Source organism: Rosa rugosa, chromosome 7 (assembly GCF_958449725.1).
Source record: "Rosa rugosa chromosome 7, drRosRugo1.1, whole genome shotgun sequence".
In the NCBI taxonomy this organism is placed as follows: domain Eukaryota; kingdom Viridiplantae; phylum Streptophyta; class Magnoliopsida; order Rosales; family Rosaceae; genus Rosa; species Rosa rugosa.
This window is the reverse complement of record NC_084826.1, coordinates 40,272,121-40,294,153: the sequence shown is the minus strand read 5'-3', so window position 1 is coordinate 40,294,153 and position 22,033 is coordinate 40,272,121. Positions and strand designations below refer to the sequence as shown.

The following is a 22,033-nucleotide window of genomic DNA, read 5'->3' as shown; positions in this document are numbered from 1 at the left end:
CCCAGCCACTTGAACGCCGGCGGCCAGATCTCTAGTAAGAGAGTCAGAAGACGAAAAAAAAAAAAAAAAAAGAACCCAAAGGAAGAAGAAGACGCAGAAGAAGAAAGGAGAGAAAAAAAAAAGGAAAAGGAAAAAAAAAAAAATATATATATAGAAACAGGCCCCCCCGGCCCAGAAAGAAAAAAAAACAGAAATAAAAGAAAAGAAAAAGAAAAGACCCGGCCCACTGCTGAAAAAAAGAGCGGAAGCGGCACAGTTCTCAAGTCTAAAAACATGGCTACGCACGCCTGCATCAACACGCGTGTGCGCTAGGATCGTTTTATTTACTCGATACCAAGTATGTTCTCTTTTATTTATTTATTTTCATACTCCGGTATATTAAATTGTTTATAATTAGAACTTTTGAGCATGTTTAGTTAGATAATTTTGATCATTTTAAGCATGCCTTGTTATTTATGTTTTATATGATTATCTTTAAGCATGATTTATAATTATGTTTAAGCATGCCTTATATTTTCTTGCTTATGTTTTTATTATGAAATCTTAAGCATGTTTCGTGATTTTTATTTTATGCATGATATATTCTTGCTATTATTATGTGTAGTATATAATTTGTTGTATATTTGTGAAATTTGAGCATGCCATGTAGTTTATTTTTATATATGCTATGTTTAACTGTGCTATGGTTATTTTTAGAATGCAACATATACAATCCGTTTTGCCATGATAATGAAAATTCATGCGCATTATACATGCGCACTTACAGTGATAAAGCATTTTCACCTAGCATCGAAAGAAAAAATATGACCATTACGAATCTTGGTCTTGAAATCTAATTCATATTTCTGAAAAATAATTTACATGGATGTCTTTATGACTGCGTAATTTATATATTCTCTCTTGTTTATGTAGATGGCTAATCCAACTCGACCTGAATTTGACATTTTGGACTCAGAAGGACTTGAGTACCACCGTTGGGTTTCCGATGTAGAAACTGCCTTTGTGGCAAAAGACTACACCGCCACCATTACCGACTCCAAAGATGATGAACTATCTAATAAGGTGAAAGCAGATGCCTTAATGTTTCTGAGGCGACATATTGATCCTAGCCTACGCTGGGAGTACCTTCAGTTGAAGACACCCAAAGAATTGTGGGATGCCCTTAAGGGACGTTTTGGGAACATTCACGATACTTTGCTCCCAGGACTGGCTGTTCAGTGGAATGGAATCCGCTTGCTTGACTATAACAGGGTCAATGACTTCAACAAGGACATGTTGCGCTTAAAGGCACGTCTCAATTTCTGTGGAAGGGAAATCACAGAAGATGATATGATCTACGAGACTCTTTCCACCTTTCCTACTTCAGCGTTTATGCTAGCGGACAAGTATAGGTTGGAGTATGACAACAAAAGAATCACAACCTTCAATAAGTTGATTAGCCTACTGCAAGTGGCTGAAAGGCAAAATAAGGATCTCTTGAACAACAATGCTAGGCCCACTGTGACAAAGAAAATTCCCGAGGCTAATTATGGAAAAATAAAAGGTGGAAAGAACTCCAATGCAAAGGGGTTTGGACGTGCTGATCCCTACCCACGTGGCAACAACGCACCACGTGGAAAGGGACGTGGAGGTGATGGAAACAAGGTGCAAAAGGCACCTAAGAACCCTTCAGTCAACAGGATAGAGTTGGCAATGAACCATGCTATAGGTGTGGAATCATTGGGCATTGGTACAAGAACTGCCAAGCAAGCAACATAGTTGCAGCCACTTACAAGAGATATAGGGAGCCTAAAGAACAAGAAACTCACTATATGGAAGAAGGAGGCCTGATACGCTCAAAGCAAGCGCATAATTTAACCCTGAAAACATCGTTAGTAGTATAAGCAAATAGGGATCGTTCTATTCCGGGGATTGAGGGTACACCTGTCATTGTCAAAAACAAATAAAGAATTAAAATAATAAAGTAAAAAGTATTATGTACAAAAATAAAATAAAGAATAAAAATATATACAAGTTAATATAAAAAGGGGGGTTTTGAGATTATAGAATTGGAATTAAAATTAAATGAAATAAAGAAAGTGTAAAAACACATATACAAGGGTGGAACACAAGAAACAAAGATCAAAACTACAATCATATGAATGAAATCCAATTACAATTCCTATAGTTGATTATCTATGTCATGAGAAATAAGTTGACCATGTGAAACATTCGAAGCAAATGATTTCCCATATTTTACTTTCCTTGAATATTTAATCTAAGTGAAAGCACCTAAATTAAACCTATTGAACATGCAATCATAGTCTAGAAAGCTAGCTAATCAAGAACACATTCAATGCATGAAGAACAAAGAAAGGATGTCAACCAAAGTGCACAACCTAGTATGAAAAAGTCCATCTATTTGCAATCCTCCTTAATTGATTTCGACTTTTGTCCAAAGCCTTTACTACTTAAATCTAGCACCAATTACATGCATATATCCTAAGTTGGCCATCAAAGAACACATACATATAAAAGTTTTCCATAATCCAAAATCAATTAAGCAATCTCACATAAGCAACATAAAAATCAACATAAAGAAATCACAATTTTTATTCAAACATAGAAATTGGGCTTAAACTTTGCCCTTAATGTTATTGTTAACTAGAAACAAATTCCTACGAAATTAAATAAGGAAAAAGAATGAATTACACCGTGAGTTGGAGATGGAGATGGAGTGCTTGAAACGTTGAAATCTTGAATCTTGGAAGCAAGCCTTCAAGGTGGACGATGGAGGATATGATATTCCCGGCTCCTTCTTCTTCTTCTTCTTCTTACTTGAAAACGCAGAATTTTGCAACTAGAGAATGGAGAGAAAAATGGAATGGAAATGGAGAGACAAAGAAGATGAAATGGATGAAGGAATGTTTTTAGAGTGAGAGGAGAAGGTGTTTATATAGGGAAGAAAAAGAAGAGTGAAATGATAAATGGAAGAAAAATAATGAAAGTGGTTTGTAAAATATGGAAAAGATGGAGTAATGATGAAATGAAAGCAAGGCATGAAGGTGTAGAAGTATGGAAGTGATGATGATCTATTGGAGCAGAAAAATATATCCAAGGAAAAAGAGAAAAGCATCTAGCTTTCTTCATGTGGGTAGGAAACATGAACATGTGATGTTGAGCTGTTTTTTTAGATCAGTTTCTGCCCCTTTATTCCTTCAATTATTTCTCCAACAAGCATTCCCAATTTCACTATGACCTCTTCATAAAAAATGTTCCATTATGAGTGTAGATCACCCTGGTAAAATTTCAGATTTTTATTCCATGTGGTTGGGCCGAAAATGCTGCTGGACCTCTTACAGGTCCAGTTTTCCAGTTTTGCTTCTGTAGAAAATTGGGTTGATTGTTTGAAGGCCTTCCACTCAACAAAAGTTCTTACACTCTTCATAAGAAATGATCCTTGGGCTGTCTAGAATGGATCTGGAAAGTTTCAGCTCATTTGAAGTTCATTTGGTCCGGCGGCCGCTCCTTCTTCCTTGCTTGGCTTGGTTTCTCCTAGCCGGAGTAGGAAAATGTGTAAAATTGACATTTTAGTACATTTCCATTTTTCTCCACCATTTATAGGTAAGTGTGGACCTAATGCTTATTTCACCATCATTTACTCCAATGTACCTAAGAAAATAGAAATTGAGTTAAAAATCGATTCGTTAAGGAATTAACTAAGCAAAATGTGAGGAATTAACTATTAAAATACCACATTAAAATGCTCCTATCAAATTCCCCCACACTTAGCTTTTGCTAGTCCCTTAGCAAAATCAAAAACTAACAAACCAAAAAGACTATGACACAAAACAAAGAAACCAACGAAAAAAATGACTAAGTATGGAAACAAAAACACAAAGACTCAAAGAAACCAAAAACGTAAAACACAAAGCAAAACACAAAGAAAAAAAAAAAAAAAAAAAAAAAAAAACGTCACACATAAAAGAGTAAATTCAAAGACAAAGACCAAGATGTTGACATCACAAAGACCTCTATTGCCCTTTAACATATTGTCTCAGAAATCTCTTACTTTCACAACACCAAGATTAGCACTCAACCAAGAATCAATGTTAAGCATTCGAGAGTTAATTAAAACATATGATCCACACATACACAAGTAGGACTTGGTTGTAATAATGGTGATTGGGGTTTAGCTTAGCATGCTTCAGACAAGTATGATTCATATCCTCACAAGGTATATCCACTTTTTCTTCTCTCAGATCAAGGCAATGCTTAAAAGCTTATAATCACTCATTTATATGTGAGAGAACATATTTTAAGGCAGTCAAATAGCTCACATATATAAGAAACGAAAAGCACTTTGTGAATATAATTTTTTTTTTCAAAAGATCTCATGAAGGATATCAACTACTTGCACGAATGGACCCAAGCCATAGGTTCAACTCTTGTAACTCATCTCCACATCAAAGGCTGTCCCATCTTAAGGATCAAGAAGGTCCTCTCAAAGGTTGTAATGGGGCTAAGGCTCAAGGTTTAAAGAAATGAAAGGTAAGGATTATCAAAGTGTCCTAAAAACCTAGTAGAGCTCATATGAATGTAGAGATCTCGAAATATTTCACCAAGGCATTGCAAAAACGTCACTTCCCCATAGAGGTAATATAAGAGGGCCAAATGTCTTCATGTTGGGCCCAATCTTCAATATAAACTTCCCTTGAACTCTAGTGAAATGGACAAAGGCCAAATTTTTCTGTAGTGGGCCTTCAATTCAAAGCAAACTCCAAAATCACTAAGTATGGGGGATGAAAGTCCATAAACATATATATATTTTTTTTTCTTTTTCTTTTTAGCCGTACACAATTTTTCTCTTTTCTTTTCATTTTTCACGGCTTCAACATATCTTTTTCTTTATGGACAAGTCTATCCCTACACTTGAACTTTCACCTCTTCTCAATCTTCATCCTTAGCACCAAACTCATGTAGTATGTCTCAAAAGATAGCTCCACTAAGTCCTTAGAACCAAGGGTAGGGTTGTAACTATACTAAGCTTCATGGTTAAGGATTTTAAGGGTGATGAACGAAAAGGCTTAATGTAGGCTCAAAGGGGCTTATCTAGGGGGGTCCCACAACGGGCACAAATGGGGACACAAGTTTATTTGGCAATGGTGGTAATTCCTAGAGAACCTCTATCCCTTCCAGAATCAGGGCCATGTATTGATATCACGTCTCAACAAGCACAAGAGCGAATTCTAGCATTCTCTAGTCCATTAAACTTAATCTATGGCAAGCAGTCAATCAAGATGAAAGAATAATGAGATCATTAAAACATCGCCAAGAAATTAAGAATATATTTTTCATTTCACTCCAAGAAAAAGGGACATGGTTCAATTATCTCACATGGCTTTATGAATCACAACTCATCTTAACATGCTCATATTCTGTACCAAGGTCATGCAATCCATATCCACTACAAGGCACACATTTTTCATATATCTCAATTAACCAAAGAATACCATGTTTAAAATCATCTCAATGTTGTGATCCTCTTTTAGTCATGATTTCAGAGATATAGAATCATCCCAGACAGTTGAAAGGCATCCTAAGACTCAAAACAAAAACAAAAGCAACGAAATTTTTTATTTTTCTGACATTTTTCGATTTTTTTGTTTTGTTTTCTTTTTATGACAAAAACTAACTACAAGCATTAATCCTTCCCCCCACACTTAAATCATACATTGTCCTCAATGTTAAACAAGTTAGAGCATGCAATGAACAATTATCATGTGAATGGAATGATTAACTCAAGAAAACCTAAAAACAAAAACTAAAAACGCAAATAACAAAGATACAATCAGAAAATAGTAATAGAGGAGATAGAGTTTAAGAGAGCAAATCTGCGTTGATGGCTCCTCCACAGCTACGGTTGAAATGGGTTGCCTCCCATGCAGCGCTTAATATTTAAAGTCTTTCAGCCTAGACTTGTACCTCCATTTACTCCTTTGGAGGAGCGGTATGCGGGCGAGTGGCAGCCTTCTTGCTGGTTTCAGCCTTCGGAGGAGGGTTCTGATGGAGTGACATAAATAAAAAAAAAGCGGGGGAGGCAAGGTTCGAAACCTTAACCTGCTGCACGAAACCTTTGTCCCCAACCACTGGAGCACAAGCTGTGCTTAATATAATGTGTACAAATTTTATACTTATTATGTCATAAACAAACATAATAAAAATAAACGAGAGGCGAGGTTCGAACCTCAGACCTCTTGTACACGAACTTTACACTCAACCACTCGAGCACGGCTGCTCACGTTATTATCCATACCAATCCTTTTATTTAAACCAACTGTTTCAACTGTTTCAACAATTCGGCACAAAACATCCAAGACTGTTGCAGAAACCCAGCCCAACTCATCCAAAACTGTTTCAGAAACTCGGCCCATCATGTCCAAAACTGTTTCTGAAACTCGGCCCATCAGGCCTCCACCCACAGCTACAGTGATGCCTTGATCCGAGACAGGCCCAAGTAAGGCCCACTTGTGTCACGGCTTATCCCTTCCGTGATTTACGGCAGTCAAATCTGCTTTCGGCTACAGCTGTCTGCCACAGCGCCTCGAGATTCCCTCGGTCCCCTTACACGCTCTCCACGCGCCAACAACTTTTCCGGGTTTCAGGGCGACTTTAATCCAACGCGTAGAATGAATCACAGGAATCGTCCATCCAACGGTGGAGATCTGCTCACCTCGCTCTATAAATAGGTGCATTCTGAGGGCGCAACTGTTCACTCCAAAGGAACGAAAATCTCTCCTGAGTTCCAGCCCCTCTCTCCCAACTCTTCAGCTTTCCTCTTCTTTCAAAACTCAAAATATTTCTTCTTCGATTCAATCCTTCTCTTCTGATCTTCTCTCCCATCTAGTTGATTCAATCCCATCTTTCCTCTGAACTTTCAGATCTCCAACACACCATCATCATCCTTAATCCCTTTAACAACAACTCCTTCAAACACTCGACAACTTTACTCTTCGATCTTCACATCCCCTCAACCCATCACCATGGAACCACGAACTCTGCAACTGATGGAGCTACAAACCCAGCAACAAATCGAGGATGGAGGAAACAACCAAGCAGCCGGGAGTAGTGCCAACACAGATTTCTGGCGAAGCCGTGCCAGGTGGGTTCCTACTCCAGATCAAATAAGGATCCTCAAGGATCTTTACTACGACAAGGGAGTTACGCGCCCAACTACAGAGCATATTCACGAGATCTGTCTCCAGCTGAACCAGTATGGACATGTTGAGGGCAAGAACATTTATTTTTGGTTCCAGAATGTCAGGGCTCGAGAGAAGCAGATGAAGAGGTGCAATCAGGCTGCTCAAGTGCCCATGGGAACTAGTTCTCCTGGTACTGGTGGATCCATTGATCTCAATTTTGGGCCAGCTGGTTCTACTGGTGCTGGTGGATCCATCGACATCAATTTTGGGCCAGCTGGTGGATCCATTGACATCAATTTTGGGTCCACTAGTTCTACTGATGATGGTAGATCCATTAATCTCAACTTTGGTTCCACCGATTCTACTGGTAATGAAGGATTTCTTGATTTAAATTTTGTTTCATATTCTTCCTCACACTTCAACACTAATACCAGTACAACTCTTTTGGCACAACAGGAGGACAAACATCCCTGCAACAACGAGGAGGAGATCACCAGGAGATTGAAACCCTTCCATTGTTCCCCATGCATGGTGAGGACATCTTGGGCATCATGAAGACTACTTCCGAGAGAGGTAGCGGTTATGGCGGTGGCTCTCACATTTCCCTTGAGCTCAGCCTCAACTCCTACAGAGATGCAGACATGGCTTAGTATAGAGTATTATTATTATTATTATTATTATTATTATTATTTTTTTTTTTTTTTTTTTTTTTTTTTTGTAAATAGCTGAATTTAATAAGACTGAATGAATGCATATTTTTTTTTTATTTTTTTTTATTTATTTATTTATTTTTTATTATTTTTTTATTTTATTTTTTATTATTATTATTATTATTTTTTTTTTTAAATATAGGACTCAAAAATATTTATAGGACTCAAAAATGAAAGACAAAAATATTTATAGGATTCAAAATGAAAGACAAAAATATAAATCCCTTCCCCCACACTTAAATATTGCATTATCCTCAATGTAATCAATTAAAAGCATGCAATGAAATAAGTAAGCATATAGGGATGGAATTTACGAAAATAACTACTAAAACAAAAAGAAAATGGAGGAGTAAAAGGGGAAGAGAAAGCAAATCTGATTATATTCTGAATTGGGTTGCCTCCCAAGCAGCGCTTGTATTTTACGTCTTGCAGCCAGACGGTACCTACATTAAATAAAGTTAGTAACTTAATATTAACAAAGAAATACAAAAAAAATAAACAAGTAACTATGAATTACAAACTACAAGTATAATTAACAAGTATTTTGTACATAAGACACAAGTTAAGTACACAAGTGAGTATAAAACGTAAAAAGTATTTTTACAAGTATAAAGTGTGAAACAACAAAATAATTTACACGTAAAGAGTATGCACAAGTATTTCTTTTGTTATAAACATTATTGATATCAAATATAATTCCAAGCGGTAAATCAAGTGGACGTGCGGCCCAAGTATAGTCGTCTAGACACAAAGTCCCTCCTACATCCGTTGGGCAACCTTACTGAAATGGCCAGGTAGGGGAGGGTGAACACGAGAGGAAAAATCCATTTTGGCATGAGCTAAGCCCATTTATAAGCACTTCTGGATTCAAAAACCCGTCATGAACGTTATCCCCTTCCTAGACACCATCTCACATAGGATATTCTTACTAGGATGTAAAAGGTCCTAAGTGTGTTAGACAGTTCAATGAATGTTAATAAAGGCCGCCCTCAACCTTAAGGGACCTGAACTAGGTACCAATAAGGGGTTTAGGCCAATATTAATAAACACGACTTCACCTATTCCTTCTTTAATTTACAACTCACAATTAAACTCGTATTCAACAATAAAAAAAAACAACCTAGTTAATTTAAACTAAGTATCAAACAGTTTATATACAACAATTAAAAACAAAAACAAGTGATTTTTCAATTCCCCGGCAACGGCGCCAAAAATTGATACGCTCAAAGCAAGCGCATAATTTAACCCTGAAAACATCGTTAGTAGTATAAGCAAATAGGGATCGTTCTATTCCGGGGATTGAGGGTACACCTGTCATTGTCAAAAACAAATAAAGAATTAAAATAATAAAGTAAAAAGTATTATGTACAAAAATAAAATAAAGAATAAAAATATATACAAGTTAATATAAAAAGGGGGGTTTTGAGATTATAGAATTGGAATTAAAATTAAATGAAATAAAGAAAGTGTAAAAACACATATACAAGGGTGGAACACAAGAAACAAAGATCAAAACTACAATCATATGAATGAAATCCAATTACAATTCCTATAGTTGATTATCTATGTCATGAGAAATAAGTTGACCATGTGAAACATTCGAAGCAAATGATTTCCCATATTTTACTTTCCTTGAATATTTAATCTAAGTGAAAGCACCTAAATTAAACCTATTGAACATGCAATCATAGTCTAGAAAGCTAGCTAATCAAGAACACATTCAATGCATGAAGAACAAAGAAAGGATGTCAACCAAAGTGCACAACCTAGTATGAAAAAGTCCATCTATTTGCAATCCTCCTTAATTGATTTCGACTTTTGTCCAAAGCCTTTACTACTTAAATCTAGCACCAATTACATGCATATATCCTAAGTTGGCCATCAAAGAACACATACATATAAAAGTTTTCCATAATCCAAAATCAATTAAGCAATCTCACATAAGCAACATAAAAATCAACATAAAGAAATCACAATTTTTATTCAAACATAGAAATTGGGCTTAAACTTTGCCCTTAATGTTATTGTTAACTAGAAACAAATTCCTACGAAATTAAATAAGGAAAAAGAATGAATTACACCGTGAGTTGGAGATGGAGATGGAGTGCTTGAAACGTTGAAATCTTGAATCTTGGAAGCAAGCCTTCAAGGTGGACGATGGAGGATATGATATTCCCGGCTCCTTCTTCTTCTTCTTCTTCTTACTTGAAAACGCAGAATTTTGCAACTAGAGAATGGAGAGAAAAATGGAATGGAAATGGAGAGACAAAGAAGATGAAATGGATGAAGGAATGTTTTTAGAGTGAGAGGAGAAGGTGTTTATATAGGGAAGAAAAAGAAGAGTGAAATGATAAATGGAAGAAAAATAATGAAAGTGGTTTGTAAAATATGGAAAAGATGGAGTAATGATGAAATGAAAGCAAGGCATGAAGGTGTAGAAGTATGGAAGTGATGATGATCTATTGGAGCAGAAAAATATATCCAAGGAAAAAGAGAAAAGCATCTAGCTTTCTTCATGTGGGTAGGAAACATGAACATGTGATGTTGAGCTGTTTTTTTAGATCAGTTTCTGCCCCTTTATTCCTTCAATTATTTCTCCAACAAGCATTCCCAATTTCACTATGACCTCTTCATAAAAAATGTTCCATTATGAGTGTAGATCACCCTGGTAAAATTTCAGATTTTTATTCCATGTGGTTGGGCCGAAAATGCTGCTGGACCTCTTACAGGTCCAGTTTTCCAGTTTTGCTTCTGTAGAAAATTGGGTTGATTGTTTGAAGGCCTTCCACTCAACAAAAGTTCTTACACTCTTCATAAGAAATGATCCTTGGGCTGTCTAGAATGGATCTGGAAAGTTTCAGCTCATTTGAAGTTCATTTGGTCCGGCGGCCGCTCCTTCTTCCTTGCTTGGCTTGGTTTCTCCTAGCCGGAGTAGGAAAATGTGTAAAATTGACATTTTAGTACATTTCCATTTTTCTCCACCATTTATAGGTAAGTGTGGACCTAATGCTTATTTCACCATCATTTACTCCAATGTACCTAAGAAAATAGAAATTGAGTTAAAAATCGATTCGTTAAGGAATTAACTAAGCAAAATGTGAGGAATTAACTATTAAAATACCACATTAAAATGCTCCTATCAAGGCCATGACCCAGATGTCAACCTCACAATTGCAGACCTCAATGGCAACAAGGAACTTGCTCAGTCAATGGATACACTAGATTTTGACTGACCTGCTTTATCTATTTATTTTCCAAAGACAGATGTGAAGGCATAATGCCTCATTTTTAATTAGACTATTACTTGGTCTTAAAGTTTATTTCAATAATGGTTTGATGAATTAGATTTCTGAACAAAGACCTTGATTTGATTATCGTTGGTTTATTAATAAATTTTGAATTTTATTCTGAAGCACTGAATTTATTCAAATTTATTTACTACACATATTTACATGGTTCGAAATTACACTATAAAGATGTAAAGCAATACATCTAGAGAAAAAAATTATTAGAATGAAAAGATTATCATTCTAATACTCTAAAGAATATGAGATATATTTAAAGTCACAGACGCTCTATATGCACCAAGAGCTAATCGAACCTTGTTAAGTATCAAAGATATTCGTGCCAACGGTTATCATGTAAAAACACATTGTGAGAATGGAACTGAATACTTTTATTACCTCTAATGAATGTGGAAGGAAACGCATTTTAGAGAAACATATGAGTCGATCTAGTGGACTATACCTCACTACGATTCGGATCATTGAATCCTATGCTGTCACCAACAATGAAATGTGGGACACTGACTCATACAGGCTTTGGCATGACCGTCTAGGGCACCCCGGTCGTGACATGATGATCCGTATTTTAAAGAACTCATATGGACATCCCTTCTTTCTAGTGAAAAATAAAATGGGACAAAAATCGGTCACACTGCAAGGTGTCGGTCCTAGTACTGCTCAAATGCAGTCATTGCCTTCTGAAGTACCAGAAGCACTACCTCCCTCCCATTATACCTCATTGACAATTTCAAAGGCAAATCACTCGTTTTGTAAAGCTTGCTCTTTAGCAAAAACAGGATCGAGACCTTCCTATGCTAAAGATACAAAACAAAACATTCCATTCTTACAAAGGATACAAAGAGATATCTGTGGACCTATCCATCTAGAATGCGGACCATTCAAGTACTTTATGGTTCTGGTGGATGCTTCGACAAACTGGTCACATGTCGCTTTATTGTCCACAAGAAATGCTGCAAAACTCCTAGCACAGATTATACGTTTAAGGGCTCACCACCCTGATCACCTTATCAAGTCTATTAGGCTTGATAACGCTAGAGTTTACATCAAAAACATTTGATGATTATTGCATATCTATCAGGATCGATGTAGAGCATCCTGTACCCCATGTGCATACACAAAATGGTCTCGCAGAAGCCACCATCAAAAGGCTACAAATGGTGTCTAGGGCATTGGTTATGCGCACCAACCTGCCTATATCTGCCTGGGGTTATGCAATATTGTACACAGCTTTACTTACTCGTTTCTGACCCACTGCTAGCCAACCATTTTCTGCGTACCAGTTGGTAACTGGATATGAGCCTGACATTTCATACTTACGAATATTTGGTTACGCAGTATATGTGCCTATTGCGCCCCCACAGCGCACCAAAATGGGTCCTCAGAGATGATTAAGTATTTATGTTGGATACGAATCCCCAACAACTATCCACTATTTGGAACCCTTGACAGGCGATCTCTTTACCGCTAGATTTGCGGACTGGCACTTTGATGAGACAGTCTTCTCGTCGTTAGGGGGAGATAGGAAAAAGGATTTTTCAAGGGAACGACAGGAATTGTCGTGGTTTGTCCCCACTCTGTCTCATTTTGATCCCCGCACTTCACAATGTGAAAGTGAAGTGAAAAGAATAATCAATCTTCAGAACGTAGTAGATTCGATGCCTGATGCGTTCACTGATATCGTAAAAGTGACGAGATCACATATACCAGCTGCAAATGTGCCTACAAGGTTAGAAGTCCCCAACAAGGGGCACGGTGCTGTAGACAGAGGCACTGCAACCACACTTAGTGGAGGTGTGGTTGAGGCCGTGGCTCCCCAAAGGAAGAGGGGGAGGCCACTTGGTTCGATTGACACTCACCCAAGGAAGAAGAGGGCGAGTAAAGTACAAACCAATCATCAATGTATAGAATCCCTCTTATAAGATTGTCTCTGATTATAGTTATGTCCATGAATCAATACTGGAGGACGCTCCGATGTTTAAAATGATTCCAGAGAACAAAGAAATCTCAAAGGATTATGAGAGTGCGTATGAGTTGATAGAAAGATCTTCCATACACATTGATGATATATATTGTTGCTCAAGGAATCATAGAGCACGATGATATCGAACCACGCTATGTTGCAAAACGTCAACAAAGAGCAGATTGGCTTAAATGGAAAGAAACAATCCAGGTAGAATTAGATTCTCTGACAAAGAGACAGGTATTTGGTCTGGTAGTGCTAACCCCACCAAGTGTAAAGCCTGTAGGACATAAATGGGTCTTTGTCAGAAAGCGTAATGAGAAGAATGAAGTCCTGAGGTACAAGGCTCGCCTTGTGGTGCAATGTTTCTCACAACGCCTTGGAATTGACTACGAGGAGACATACTCTCCCGTAATGGACGTTATAACGTTCCGCTACTTAGTTAGCTTAGTAATTTCCGAAGGACTGGAAATGCAGCTCATGGATGTGGTTACTACATATCTCTATGGGGATCTAGATTCAGAGATATATATGAAAAGTGCCTGATGGCCTTACATTACCCAAGTCAAGTGACTCTAAACCACGGAGCGCGTTTGCAATTAAGTTGAAACGCTCACTTTACGGATTGAAACAATCCGGGCGGATGTGGTATACCCGTCTAAGTGACTACTTGATTGGGAAGGGATATAAGAACGATGAAGTATGCCCCTGCATATTCATAAAGAAAACAAGTTCCGGATTTGCAATTGTAGCTGTATATGTCGATGATATGAACATTATAGGTACTGTTGATGAAATAAGAGAAACCGCAAGCTACTTGAAATCCGAATTTGAGATGAAGGATCTTGGGAAAACTCGATTCTGTCTAGGCCTTAAACTAGAACACTGAGTTTGTGGAATACTAATCCACCAGTCTGCGTATGTCCAAAAGTCAGGCGATATAACATGGACAAAGCGCATCCTGCTAGCACTCCCATGATCGGTCGAAGTTTGGATGCAAGGAAAGATCCATTTCGTCCAAAGGAAGATGACGAAGAGGTGTTGGGAGCTGAAATTCCTTATCTAAGTGCAATAGGCACATTATTGTACCTAGCCTAATGTACTCGACCAGACATTGCATTCTCAGTGAACTTGTTAGCTAGATTTAGCTCAGCGCCAACGCAGCGTCAATGGAATGGTATCAAGAACATCTTCGATACCTAAAAGGAACCATTGACTTGGGAGTGTTCTTTCCCTACAGAGAGACAAGAGGGACCGCAGATGGAACCGCAATCCCTAAAGGAAATGTTGATGGCGAAAGCTCCACTCCCTACACCGAAACGCCAAATGACCTTTTGGTTGGTTTTGCTGATATTGGGTATCTCTCTGACCCACATAAAGGTCATTCCCAAACTGGTTATGTATTTACCATTAGGAACACGACGATATCTTGGAGATCAACCAAGCAAACTCTTGTAGCTACCTCCTCGAACCACTCAGAGATCATTACTCTACATCAGGCGGTTCGTGAGTGTGTATGGTTAAGAGCTATCATCACACATATTCGAGGGACTAGTGGTTTGAGTTCTACCTCTGAAGAGCCTACTTGCATTTATGAAGATAATGCAGCTTGCATCGAACAGATGAAGCTAGGATATATCAAGGGTGATAATACAAAACACATATCGCCAAAGTTTTTCTACAAATCAGCAACAACAGGCCCTCCTCAAGATTCAAGTGAATCAAGTAAGGTCTGAGGAGAATGTGGCAAATTTGTTCACCAAATCATTGCCTAAGGCCATATTTGAGAAACATGTGAAAAGCATAGGAATGTGAAGACTTTCCAATCTCCCTTGATTAATGTAAGGATCAGGGGGAGGTGTAGACGTCAGGGTAGTCTAATACACACATGTCATCCTCAAATGTAAAAGGTGCGTTGTGCTCTTTTCCTTCGACCAATGTGTATTTTTTGTCCCACAGGGTTTTTATTGTTACTTGGCAAGGTTTTTAGTGAGGCAACAACTCATGCACCATTTCGTCTTTGACTTGGCACAAGGGGGAGTGTTAAAGGAAAAACACATTATGTGCCTTCATCAAAGTGATTGACGGAGAGGGAATCAAGTAATTAGCAATCACCATCAATCAGCATGGATCAAGGACCAATCAGTAGTTAATGTCATCATTGTAATTGATATTTCCGTTGTAATTCTCTCCCTATATAAAGGGGCTATGAAATGAAATGAGGAGACCAATTCCAATTCTCATTTTACTTTTACAAATTTGGGTATATGAGACTGATGTTTTCCATTTGTAAATGGTGATTTTGCACTCATTATTGACCCTTAATTAAAAAACTGCCTATAACTTATAAAAGCAAGTAAATTGTGATTTTTGCATTCATTATTGAACCTTAATAAAACTGCCTATAACTCGCAAAAGCAAGAAAATGGTAATTTTGCACTAATTATTTTTTTTATCAAATAATCAACTCATATACAAAAGTTAGTCTATTGTGAGTTGAACTCACGACCTCCCACTTAAATGTCCCATGTAGAAATTCTTCTTTACAATTACTAGCTTGCTCCTGTCATGAGCAAAGAGAATAAATTGTTTGCTGTACAAGGTGGTGAAAAAGGTCGAAAACTTTTTTCTTAATGTGTTTGTTTACTTGTGTAGTCTGTCCTTGATGTGTTTGAGAGCTTTCTTCTTGTTCCATTACATTGTTGTTAACATTTTTCTCTGAGCATGATTAATACTACCTAAAGAAACTAAAAGAAACAAAATATGGGGAGAGTTATGAATTTGTTTATTAAACTCTTAATCACGCCATTCAATTCAATCTTTATTCAAAATCTTTGCTCAATATCAATCAACTCTAGGTTCTTTTTTTTCCTCTCTCCCTATTCTACATGTTTATTGGGGGCCAACAAACGTTTTAGGATATGTCCTGTAACGTTTTATGAAACTATTTTTGCAATACCAGACTCTAGAATGAAAACAAGGAATTAAATTACCAGTTATTAAAATCTAAATACGTGTTCGGTATAAGTATTTGAAAAATTGAAATATTAAAAACATGTTTGGCACTCAGTTTATATACAATATGAAACTCTATTTTTTGTTTGAAGAGAAAAGATCATTTGTTAGTATTTCTGAGTAATCATGAAAGATTTACTATTTTGTTTATAGGACTAAATACTTGTTATTCCTCAAACTTTTCCCTGAAAAACAGTTTAGTCCCTCGCCTTTTAAATTAAACTGGATAGTTCTTATTCTTTGCAAATCTCACACAACAGGTCCAAAATGACTATTATACCACTCACTTCATTTTTTATATATTTTTTTATTTTTCTCCCTTTTTTAATTTTATTTTACGTTTTCTGCTTAACTCTCTCTCCCTCCCTCCCTCCCTCCCTCCCTCCCTCTCCCTCTCTCTCTCTCTCTCTCTCTCTCTCTCTCTCCCTCTCTCCATCTCCCTCCGGAGGAGGCAGCTCTCTTCTACGACGGCGCTGCTAGGTCTCTTCGCGGCAACAAGGCCAAGACCAACTTCCTGGCGCAGTTAGACCAGAGGAGATCTCTCCCTCGACCTCAACATCTCCTCCGCCCACTTCGGCCGTCTGGTTGAGTTTCTCCACACCGGCGTCTTGAACGACGTCGTTTACCCAGTGTAGGAGCGCGGCAGCCATGTGAGCCCAACGTAGCAGCTAGGCAAGCATAGCAACTTCGCTCACAGCAGGCACGCATGCACGCATCACAGCCTCGTCACACCACTCTACCCAACTCAGCCAAACCTCAGAGACCAATTCCACCATCTCCATCCAGCTCCGATCCCATTTCCAACAAGCGTACCTCTACCGAGCTCCATTCCTAGCTTTGATCCCATACTCGCGGCTCTCGGAGCCTTGGATCTCAATCAACCTAATCGACTTCAATCGGCACCCTGGACAGATCAAAATCCGAGCCCGGCAACGTAATTGGGCGGGGGCTTGGCGGTGAGGAAGGCGTCGTTTTGGGTGGAGTGGCCCATCGGAGAATGGGGCGGGGCCGTCACTGTGGAAGAGAAGAGGAAGAAGAGGCGGATCACCGTTGGTGAGCGAGAGAGAGAAAGAGTAAAAAAAAAAAATAGAGAGAGAGAGAAAAATAATATAGAAAAGGAAGTGAGGGGTATAAATGTCATTTTGGACCTGTTGTGTGAGATTTGCAAAGAATAAGGACTATCCAGTTTAATTTAAAAGGCGAGGGACTAAACTGTTTTTCAGGGAAAAGTTTGAGGAGTAACAAGTATTTAGTCCTTGTTTACAATATTGATTATGAATCCTCTGTTGGCTGCTATAAGAAAAGAACAGAGTATTGTGAAGGAGATTGTACAAGAAGAACCAAATCCGTCAATTTTGTTTATAAAATATATCATATGAAATTGCAAGCTCTTGAATCTTTAGTTCGAAGAGATAATTCAATCAGATCTTCCTATCTTAGTTGTTAATTCCTCTAGCCCATAAGATAATTCAATTGTACTGAAGCAGTAAATACTGAAACTTTCACCATAGGAGTGTAATTATACATTATTTATATCAAATTCCTTTATATTTTCATTGTTAGTTCTTGATATTTTCTAGTTATTTATTGTTTATATGTTTTGTAGGTATTTTAGAGCAAAGGAGAAGAAAAGAAGCAAAAGCGGGATTGAAAGTCAAAATCAGCAAATCTGCCTATGCAGATCAGTCAACTTCGACAGAGTACTGAGTGCAGCTCAGGATGATCCAGATAATGATCTTTATATTGATGGAAAGCTTCAAATGTCTAGTTTCCAAAGCCTTTTACGGTTCGTGAATATGATTTTTCTAGAAGTTATGACCGATTTAGTACAAGAAGGTCAGGCTGCGCGTGAATCTGAGTTCAAAGAAGGAAAGATTGTCTCAGCTATAAGGGAAGAAGAATTAAAAGTCCTTATTTAATTAGAGATCAAATTCCTTAATTCTTGGAAGAGAAGAAGTCTTAACGCAATAACTATATAAAAAGGAATCTAGGGCATCATTGTAGACATCTTTGGACGCACAACATTAGTCCATTGCCGCCATCCTCTCCTCCCTCTCTTTTCTTGTTTTATTTTATTTCTTTTATGTATTGCTAATAGTTTTTTGATATTTAGGGGCTGCCTAAGCCCTAGACATGTGTAAACTATGATTTTGGCGTTAATTTTATAGTTTCTTGGATATTGAATGTTTGTTAATTCATTGGTTTCTCATTGCTAAATTCTGGTTTCGTTTATTATGGTTGCAAACGTAGTAAGCATGCTAGGATTTTATTGCTATGATTTCATGTTTAGATCATCATGTCAAGCATGTTATCTAGAGTATCACATGAGTGACTTGAGCCCCATTCATATGAATTAGCATCTAGGTAGATTAGGACAACATCAGTACCGAAATTGCCTAGCTGGCTTTATTCACAACCTTTTTGTTCTTAATGACATTTGACTTGAGAGCTGTGCGAGAACATCATTCTAGCTAGGTTCCATGTTAGAAGCTAGGTTAGGATGCAGACATCATGCACCTAACATATCAAGTATGAAAGGTTAATAGGTTAAGTTCAACACATCATTGGCTTAGCTTGAGTAAAGACATTCAATTGAAAAGAATCATATAGGTTAACAAATCTTAGGTGAACATGTGAATGGTTGTTCCTAGCTATTGTCGTCTCATCTATTTCAAAAACCAAAAACAATTCTCTATTTTCGTCACTTTCTGTTCTCTGTTTTGTTTTATTTATTTAGTATAGTAAATCAACTCCGATTCCCCTGAAATTTTATATGAGTCGTTATTAGCGTGTCTAATTCGTGTATGTAAATTTTCATAATTTTTCGTTGAGTCTAGATAGGTTTTTTAATTTCGTCTTCATTGGAGGTCAGTTTTAGTGTTTTGTCTGTTTTCGAGTCTAGATTTGCATATTAAGCACAATCCTCTGCGGGAGACCCCTTCTTTCCTATACTACGATTGACTATATTTGTGATTGCAGGGTTAAATTTTTACGCCTATTTTAGGTGTATCAAATTTTGGCGCTGTGTCGCCGGGGATTGTTTTCCTTAATTGCTAATCTAGTTTATTTTGTTTTTGTGTAATTAGTTTTTGTTTGTTTTGTTTTCAAGATGCAATACCCATATTTTTACTTCGAAGAAGGTAACTTGACGTGGGAGGATCCATACTCAAGCGTCTATAATCAAGGATGGGGCGATCCAAACTCTTCATGGCTCTTCAACTCATGGCAGCCTTATCAAGCTCCTATGAATAACCCCTATCGTCATGATTTCAATCCGTTCATGTCATCATCATATCAAGAGCAAGCACATGTTGCCATGGAGCATGAAGTAGATCAAATTGTTAATTCTTTCAAACAAGGATCAACAAAGCTGGAAACAAAATCTTGGATTCAAGGATCCTTCAATGTGTCTGAGGCTTGCCAAAGCTCATACCATGATCATCAACTGCAAACACCTCAAGGTAACTCTCTTGAAGAGTGGGTTGCTTCTGTGGTTAATAATGCTTCTTCTTATGTGCAGGACATGGAGACTTATGGCAACAATATCGAGTGAAATGTTGAGAAGATTGAGAGACATGTGTAGACAATTTTGGCATTTCTGAATCAAGAGTCAAAGGAGCCAGAACAAAGTCAAGAGCTTCATGTGAGTGAGGAGGAAGATTGGGCAGCAGCTAATGAGCCTTTGGAAGCCAAAGAAGCAATCGTTATCCCTCATGAAGAGCAACAATGTCATAACAATGATGTGGGAGATTTCTTAGAAGAGGAGTCCATCAAAGTTCCTATAATTGAGCCTCAAATTCTGTCACATGAAAGGTCACATGCTCATTCCTTGCCACCTTCAAGCTATACATATGTTCATTCCCTCAAAGAAGCACTTGAAAATACTAGGATGAAACAAATATGCCTAGAGGGGGGGGGGGGTGAATAGGCTATTCTCGCAAAAATCACACTTTCTTTTAATTCAAAAGGTAACAGACAATACTCAGGATTGAAACACAGGTATGGATCCCAAAACAGCAGTAAGATAACTAGGCAAACCAAGATAATCACAAACACACAGCAACCAAGAGAGCAGAATTGTTTGCGCAGTAAAAACCTCAAAAATGAGGAAAACAACTGCGGGGCCTTTAAGGTTAAAGACCCTAATGAAAAACAAATCACTAGATGAGAGAATACAAGTTCTTTACAAACAACCCAAATGTAACGTCCCGTATCTTAAATTACCAATTTACAAGTTAGTTGGACGGTAAACGACCGTTATTTTCACTTTTACTGTCGTTTAAGTACTTTTAGTGGCCCTAAAAGTTGACTTTTTGATCGGGCCAAAATTTGAGAAAATTTCCTTCATGAAAGTTGTAGAGGACGTTAACCCGAGCGCGGGCATATGTGGTACGTAAAAATTGGAGTTCGCATGCGAAAGTTTTGAGTGATTTAAGAAATTTACTGTTCATAGTAAAAAAATATATAAATTTGGAAATTTTACTGTGGTAGGTTTCCAAATCCGGAAACCTACCTTCCTCTCTCCTCTCCCCCGATCTCTCCCTCTTTCCTCTTCGGGCGGTTTGCTTTCCCCTTCGATTTGCCGCCGTCCGGCCATCAACCGGTGGAAAACCGGCCACCACGAGGTCGCCTCCTTCCCCTCAACACGCTGGTGCCCTTGGTTTTCAACAATTTGGCCGGAAAACCCCGAATCGAAGCAAGGAAGTCCACGGGGGCAGTTTGAGCTTTCCGGCGATTCCACCGTTTCCGGCCGTCCCCGACCACCAAATCACCATCGAAGGTTCGGTTTTTGCCCAGGATTGTTTTGCCCCTAGCCTTGAGTCACGATTTGCAGTGTGGAGGTCGAATCGACGATTTCAAATTCTAGGGTTCTTGAGTTTTTTCTGGAAAAACTTCACCAGCCGGTTTCGACTGTTTCAAGGTAAAATTGGATGATGTTGTAGTTAGGAAGTTGGTTGGGTTTGTTGAGTAGAAGCTACTGTCCAAATTTGGTGGCCATTGGAGGTGGTGGCCACCGGCGCGTGAGCCCCACGCGCCGCCACTGTGGGTGGCGCGTGGAGGCGTGTTGGGCTGTGTTTTAATTCCAGTTTTTAGCCCATTAAATCCTATAAATATTGTAGAGCTTGTATATGAAATTTGGTGAATTTTGGAGAAGCTTGGAATTAATTATGAATTTTTGAAGTTTAGGGTTTCGATTATCGAATTACGAGAATCCGGCCGTCAGATATCTCTCGGTTCTGCCTTGGAACCTCTAAATTAACGAATTGGTATTAGTAGTATAATTTGGGTTGCATCCGAGAAGAAGTGGAGATGTAATTATGAGGAATTGATTTTAGGAATCATATTAAATTGTTGAATAATTATTCACGGAATATAATCGTGTACAGGATGTCGTACCGGGCTCTGGCTCGATAGAGGAACTCGTATACGTGACCGTCGGAATAGTACTGTGAGTGGACTTTTGTTTTAAATAATGATGCATGCGTTTATTTTCTTGAATTAATGCTTTACCTAATTAATATATTACTTTCGAGCATACGAATGGATTTCGGAAATTTATTTCGGTTTATCTCGTGGTTTTGCTTTCAATAATGATTTTCTGAGATTGATTATGAATTATCTCGGTTATGACTTTCGGATATTAATTTTGTTATGCTCGGATTTGAAATTATGATTTATGTTGTTTTTCAATAAAGTATTTTCCAGGGTATTTTCCAAAATGGAATATTAGTTCATTATTGAACTTCCTTGCTTATTCATTATTGACCCGAGAATATTTTGGCGTGTGGGACACGCCGTTGATTTATTGATCTTTCCTATTTATTTATCGACTTTCGATTTTGGCATTGGGAATGCCTTGAT

General features: G+C 37.9%; 1 long non-coding RNA gene across 1 annotated transcript; it reads right to left on the bottom strand.

Annotated features, from left to right (window-relative positions):
- Positions 1-1,819: 1,819 nt before the first annotated feature.
- LOC133722170 (uncharacterized) lies at positions 1,820-11,028 on the bottom strand. The gene is made up of 3 exons (XR_009852519.1): positions 9,971-11,028; positions 2,692-9,202; positions 1,820-1,923 (listed from the first exon to the last, which is right to left on the bottom strand). It is a non-coding gene; the product is annotated as an uncharacterized LOC133722170 (long non-coding RNA).
- Positions 11,029-22,033: the final 11,005 nt, after the last annotated feature.